This window comes from Myotis davidii, unplaced genomic scaffold (assembly GCF_000327345.1).
Source record: "Myotis davidii unplaced genomic scaffold, ASM32734v1 scaffold592, whole genome shotgun sequence".
In the NCBI taxonomy this organism is placed as follows: Eukaryota; Metazoa; Chordata; class Mammalia; order Chiroptera; family Vespertilionidae; genus Myotis; species Myotis davidii.
The window spans coordinates 295,165-302,424 of record NW_006284844.1 but is presented as its reverse complement, the minus strand read 5'-3'; positions in this window follow the sequence as shown (position 1 = coordinate 302,424).

Genomic DNA, 7,260 nt, shown 5'->3' with positions numbered 1-7,260 from the left:
GAAGACGAGAAACAGCAGTGGGGCCCGGGCTGCCTCTGTCTGCCGTCCGGGGGCCTGTTGGCGAGTTCTTTCCACAAGCAGGGGAGTGACTGGGCCGCTTGCCGCCCGCACCGAGCCAGTAAGGAGCCCGCTGGGGAGGCCGGGCCAGGCTGGCCCTCGGGAAACGCGAGCCCGAGAAGGGACTGAGGGTCCAGGACAGGCCGGGCGCTGGGCACACCCTCACTCAGACCTGGCTGCACCGTCTCCTGCATGTGTGAGGTCACCAGGTCCCTGGCCACTTGCGGGTTCTCCTGGGAAAGGGTGGAGGCGGCGTGGCCCTGAGCAGATGGAGGGGCCGGGCGAGGCGCTGCTTGGGCAGCGGGTGCCACAGGCCTCCTGTGGCGCCAGGAGGAAGGGAGACCACGTGTTCCGTCTGCAGGCTCTGCTCTGTCCCGCATGCGCAGCGGGAAGAGGGAAGCAGGAGGCGAGAGCCACGGCGGCTCCCAGCCTGTCTCCAGTGGCCGGGCTTCAGGTGAAGAAGGTGCGGGGACCACCGGCCATCCTTCCGGGTCAGAGCCGAGGGCGCGGTGGTCCCGCCCAGGCCGTGCCCCTGGGATTGCCTGTGCCCCTCCGTGGGCACCCGGGGGTTGTAGACGCGGGTTAGGGTTGCGGGCTCTGCCGTGAGGAGTGAGCCCCCGCAACAAGCCTTGTCGGGTGTCCTGCGTTGGGTCTGGAGCTGCTGTGGCAGGAGAGCCCGGTGTCTCAGTGCTGCTTCCCTCCCCCCTGTGGGGGCTTCGGGCCGCGTTTCCCTGGCAAGCCGCCGGGTGGCGCCCTGAGCAAGGCCTGGGCACCTGGGACTGAGCTCTGCTGCTCTGGGCATGGGCGTCCTTCCTCCTCTGCTCAGGGACGGGGAAGAGTGAGCGCCGATGGATTCACTTTTCATTTTGCAAGAGAACATTGATTCGGTAAATCAGACAGAAAATGTAACTCCTAGGAGAAAGGGGCTGAGGAAGACCAGCTATGGAGCAAAGGCGGGCTCTTGGAGCTGGGAGTGCAGAGGGGATGGGAGTGGGCTTGGGCGAGGGGAGGGCGGGGGAGGGCAAGGCAGGGGTGCTCCCTGGAGGGGCGCCTGACTCCCTGTGGTGGACACAGCCCTGACCAAGTCTGGTGCAGGGGGGGGGTCGGTCTCTGTAAGCAACCCGAGTGACTCCTGCGAGGAGAGTCCAGGCGCAGGTTTGCGTGGGAACTTTTAACAGCCGTCCTGTCCCAGGAGCAGACTCATCCCCGCCCGTGGCGTGGAGGGTGCAGCTGGGCCTGCAGACAGGAGGCGGGAGGGGCCACCCTGAGTGACTTTAATAAACGGAGTCACCGCCGCTGCCCCTGGGCTGCCTGAGCCCTGCCCACGGCCAGCGGGGCTCCAGGGACCGGGAGAGTGTCCATGGGGCCATCCCCACCTTCACCCAGAGGAGGCCCTGGGTGAGCGCAGGGAGCCTTCCCACAGGCATGTGATGACTTTAACGCAAGTTCAAAACGCCCGTCCTCGAGCAGCCGCACCAATGGTTATACAGTGGGGCCTTGACTTACGAGTGTCCCGACTAACGAGTTTTTCGAGATACGAGCCGTCTCTCGGCCGATTTTTTGCTTTGAGTTGCGAGCTAAAATTCGGGTTACGAGCCAGCTTCAGATACCCCGCTAGTTGGCACAGCGAACATCGCAGTGAACGCCACCACATCAGCCCAGCATCACATGTCTCACTCATTCACTGTTGATGTGACATACGAGTAATTTGAGGTATGAGCTCCGTCACGGAACAAATTAAACTCGTAAGTCAAGGCCCCACTGTAATTTGTGAAGCAGGCGGCACAGACTTATAATAAACATGAAATGTCCTTGCTGACGCCGCGGAGGCATGAGACCTGAGGCACGGGCCTCGCACCCTCCAGGGAGAGGAGGCGCCAAGCCCGGTGTCCGCTGGTCCTTCAGGGAGTCCTGGCCTCGGTGGGAGCCCCACGCCAGGCCGGGTGCAGGGCCAGGTGTGGGGCCGGGCGCGGGGCTGGGGGGCTCCAGACAAGGGGGGCTGCAGGTCTGGGCTGCACTTGTCACCCAGCCTCAGATCCCACTGATGGCACAGCCTGCAGCCTGGCGGTTCCCAGGGACCTTGTCGCCAGCGCTAGTCCTCGCAGCTGAAACGAGGCGGCGTGGCCACTTCACCGGGGGCAGAGGGTGGACGGAGGGTGTTGGCCCAGGTCAGTGTGGGGCGGTCCCTTCGCCGCCTGCACTCACCACCATGGGTCTGGGAGCCGGTGGAGGCCGCCTGCTGGCTGCCCCTGGGGGTTGGCGGTCCGTCAGCCGCCTCGTCTGTGCTGCTGGGTAAGTGGGAGGCCGAGAGCTCGAGCCTCTGCACCCGCCCCCCTGAGGCTGCCTCTCACTCCATCTCAAAGACGGAATATTGCTCCGAAGGGTCAAAGGTAAGGAGCTCCGGGCGTGGCCCTCGCGTGTCAGTGCCCGAGAGGCTGCTGGGACCAGACCCCGGCCCCGGCCCCTCCCGTTCCTTCCTCTCCCTGTGGCAGGTGGTAATGCTGGTCTCTGGCTGGGATGGAAGTCACATGACACGTGGACATAACCCGGAAGTTAGTATTTCTCTGTGGGCACGACTCTGCGGGGAGGCCGAAGGATCCCAGACGTTCGGGGGGTTTCCTGGGAGGACAGGCCGCAGGGTGGCCAGTGGTGACTCTGACGTGCTGCCCACAGAGGCAGCGCCCGCGGGGAGCAGGGCCAGGCCGTCTCGGGGGCCGGGGAGCAGGGCCTGCGGAGGTCGGAGGTCGGCTGAGGCGTCTGGAGCCCCCATGGCCCCCAGGTCCTTTTCCTCCCCCGGGACCTGGGCAGGGAGTCTGGTGTCACTGGCTGGGCCGGGACTGGGAGGAGCAGCACCTCGTGCCTGGTCACCACAAACAACAAAATGAGACATGACCCCGAACGTGATGTGGAAGGAAGCTCGTGCTGCCTCCCGATGCCCCTACGGCCGGATGGACGGTGAAGGACAGAGGGTGCAGGGCCCTTCTGAGGGGAAACAGTGAGCGAGGCCGGGGGAAGTGCAGCCAGAACAGGTGCCGAGCTCAGCGAGAAAAAGGAGGAGGAGGAGGAGGAGGAAGGTGTGAGCAGGGCCTGCCCACCTGAGCAGCCTCCGTGCACAGGGAGTGGCTGCAGGACACGATTAGGGGAGTGCTTCCCTGGGAGCAGAGGGGTCAGGGGTGAGGGTGGAGTGTGGATTGGGGGGGGTCCCATCCCCAGGAGCACACTGGCCGGGCCGTGGGGTCCTTGCTTCACGCAGCTCCCACAGGGAGAACCAGCGTCTCGTCCCTGGTTCCCGTCCTTCCTCTAAGGCAACGCCCTCACCTCACACACAGACACGCACACAGACACACAGACATGCGCACAGACACGCACACAGACACACACAGACACACACACAGACACACAGACACACGCACAGACACACACAGACACGCAGGGCTGGCTGGCAGCCCATCTGCCTTGCAGTGTTTATCTTCGGGACAAACTGGGAGGTGTGAGTAGCCGACACCGACAGGCCCGGAGGTGCAGCGTCCCGCAGGCGGACAAATGGTGGCAGTGGGCTGCGTCCAGATGGCGGGACCGCCCACCCGTCCCGGGGTCCTGGCTGCACCCTCCCCTCGTTGTGCCCCCCCCCAGGCCTTCTCCACCACCCCCCGCCTGTCCCTCCCTGGGGCTTCTGGAGCCCCTGAGCCAGGCTTGCTTGGGGGCCCCCAGCGGCGCCCCTGCCTCCCCCTAAAGGGCGAGGGGCTCAGACCCTGCAGCATAGGCACTGCCCCGGGTTCCACTCCTACAGGGCACAGCCGCTGCCCCAGCCTCCCTGGCCACCAGTCCCTGCCTCCCGTCCTCACACCTCCCCTCCCGAGGCCGATCCCTGAGACATTCCTGCGCTCACTCGCCCAGTGACGCCACGGTTCTGCCTGCCCTGGGCTGCAGGTGGGCCCTGGCGTCCAGCACCTGAGGCCGTGTGGACTCCACTTTCCTGTCCAGGTGTCTTCCTGCCCACGGCCGGCCCTCAGAACTCCCCCACCCGCCCAGCTGCTCTAGACGTACCGGATGGATACAGGCCTGGGTTCCTCAGGGCACAGAGGCCGCCATGGTCCAGATGGATGCTGAGACAGGATCACCAGTGTCCACTACGGCGTCCATTACAGCATCCACCACAGCACCCACCACAGCATCCACCACAGCACCCACCACAGGAGTCACTCATGCAGAGAGCATGCTCTCACCCACAGGCCCCGCTCCATCCTCCCGCACTCCAAGCTGGGCCAGTCCCCACGCTTGAAGGTGAAGGTGAAGGTGAAGGCTGGGTGTCCAGGTGCCCCCTGAAGCTGGTGAGAGGGACAGGGAGTCCCTGCTGTTCCTGTGTGTGAGGCAGGGGGTCCAGAGGACAGGAGGCCGAGCCGGGCGGGGATGGGGAGGGGCAGTCCAGCGCCCAGCGCCCAGCTGGCTCCTGGAGGCAGGGCATGTTTCACAGTCAGGGATCTGGACAGAGCGACCCTCCAGGCTGAGGCCTGGCGTGGAAACGGCCCGGGTGCGGGGCCGAGCGGGTCACTGTAAGCAGCGGGTCTCCGGTACCTACCGTCGCCTTATGGGGCGGGGCTTGGTGGCTGGCCCCGGGGCTGCAGGCCGAGCCTGCGGTCCGCGTGGGGATGCAGAAGTCCACGCCAGGCCTGGCCGGAGGGGCCTTGGCGGCACTGCAGGGTGTGAGCACCGGCCTTTCTGGGACGAACGCAGATTCCCACACCCACTGTCCGGAAAGCTCTGGTCATTGGTGGTGGTCACCGGCCGCTCTGCAGAGGCCTGGCAGCTGCTGTTCTGGGCCGCAGGGACGGAGCCGGCCAGCAGGTGGAGCCCGCGGCCCCGCCAGCAGAAACCTGCGCCCCACCACTCCACGCAGGAGGGTTGGTGTCTGCCCAGCAGTCTGTCCACCCCGCCTTCTCCCTGAGCCTGGCCGCCGGGCTGGCAGCTGGGGGTTGTGGTGGAAGTGCCAGCTGCCTCTCACCTGGGGAACAGCCTCCTGTTACCGGGCCCACTGGTCAGGTTGCTCTATGGCTGCAGATGTGATGGGACACTGGGCCCCAGGAAGCAGCTGGTCACGTGGTTTCTGAGTCCATGGTCAGGCGGCAGAGAGAACACAGGAAATCATGTTGTATGGACACACACCTTGCAGTGTGTGAGCAGCCTGCGCCTGCTGACGACACCAGAGAGCACATACAAAGCACGTAACATTCCTATTGACCAAAAGAGCTGGTCTGGGAAGTCAGTGGCAGTCTGTTCAGTTGGAAGTTATTTTCTTGTTGATTTCTTGGCGCTCTTTACATGTGGAGGGTGGGAGCTGTGATTACCCTTCTTGTGTACCCTTAGTTTCCTGGGGTTTATATAAACAAACCTAAGCACGTACACTCACTTTCACTCTCCCTGTTTCTTACTCAAATAGTATGTTACAGGCCCTGCACTCCACCCAGCTCTTTGGCTCACAGGTACATGTGGGAGAACCTTATACAGGGAGATGTTTTCCATTTTTAAAGCTGTACGGTATTCCATCGTGGGGATGTGGCCTATTGATGGATAACATAAAAGCGCATCACATGAATCTTCAGTGTTAACAAATAATGCTGCCCTAAAGGCCTGGACAGATGCCCTTTGCACCTGTCCTTAGACCCAACTCCTAGGAGTCAAGTTGCTCAAACGGTTTGTGCCTTTGTAATTGTATCGCTGTTTCCACGCGATTCTCCAAACGGGCCACGGGATTTCCTCACCGAATGCGTAGACATGCCTCTGTCTCAGTCTCATTAACGATTAGAAACGTCTTGAATTCGCTACCCAGAGAGGGTTTCTGTTACTAATAAGGCCGAGCATCTCCTTGTACTTTCTTTTCACTGGACTCTCTGGTGTTCAAGTGTTTGCCCATTTATCTGCTGGGTTGCTGATCTTCATCTTTTTATTGAATTCTGGGAGCTCTTTATATATGAAAGGTACAGGCTGTGATAGAAGGTGAACTATCCATTTTTCTCATTGTCTATCTTGGTTTATAAACGTGCTGAGGGCAGGGTGTTTTCTTGTGCAGACGTTTTATTGTTATGTAGTTTATCCTTTTACTGCTTTTGGGTTTTTAGTTTTAATTAGAAGAGTCTACCCTTGACTACAAAGTTGTAAAGGGATTGTCTCGTGATTTCTGTTCGTACTTTTATGATTTTATTTTTAACATTTAAGTAATTGACCTATTTGGAATTTATTTTGATGTACAGTGTGACACATGGGTATAACTTTTTCTATTTGTTTTGGTGGATAGCGACTCAGTTGTCCTAATGCCATTTATCAGTCATTTCACTGCTTATCTGGGATATCGCCTTTATTGCATACTGATTTCCCACACACTTGGTGTCCACCTCTGCTTCGTGTTTGTCTGTTGTTCTGTATGTCTGTTCGTGAGCCAGCCCAGCGATGCCGTAATTAGGCCTATTCTCTGATTTAGGACCTAGTGGGGCTGCCTCCCTCTCTTAACTCTTTCTTTATGGGATTTCCTGTCTGTTCTTATTTCTTTTCTATTTGAACTTTAGAGTCAGACTGCCTAGTCCTCACCCACAATAAAGAAATTAAAACACAAAGATCCAGAAAAAAATGGACTTTTATTATTCTTATTGGAGTTGCATTCATTTATAAAACAAGTCGGGGAACCTGACATTCTAGATGGTAACTCTTCTAATAGATGCAGGTTGTTAAGTTCTGTCCACTCACACTAGCTCCTTGTCTGAGCTTCTGAGGGATTTAAAAAGCGTCTCCTCCAGATACTAACACCCGTTTATTCCCAGATACTTGGTCTCTGATTTTGGCCAATTAAATGGGGACAGTTTCTCCCGTTTTGTCCTCTTTGTGGTAATTTTATACCCTGACAGCTTGCTAACTTCCTTTATTATTTGTAAAAGGTTTTCACTCGTTATTGTCTTTAGGGCTGAGATATAGGTGTCTTACGTTAAGGAAATATTTATCTAATCTGATGTCATTAAAGTTTATCATACCGAATTTTATCAGCTTCTATAAAGATGGTCCTTTTTCTAATCCTTGGATCTGTTGAAAGACTAACCTCTAACCAGCTTTGAGGTGTTTGTTTTACCCGAGGTGCTCCGTGTCACTGTGTTGCCCAGAGTGCCGGCCTCAGCGAGCACCTCTATTCCTAGGCGCGGAGCTCAACAGCCTCTCGAG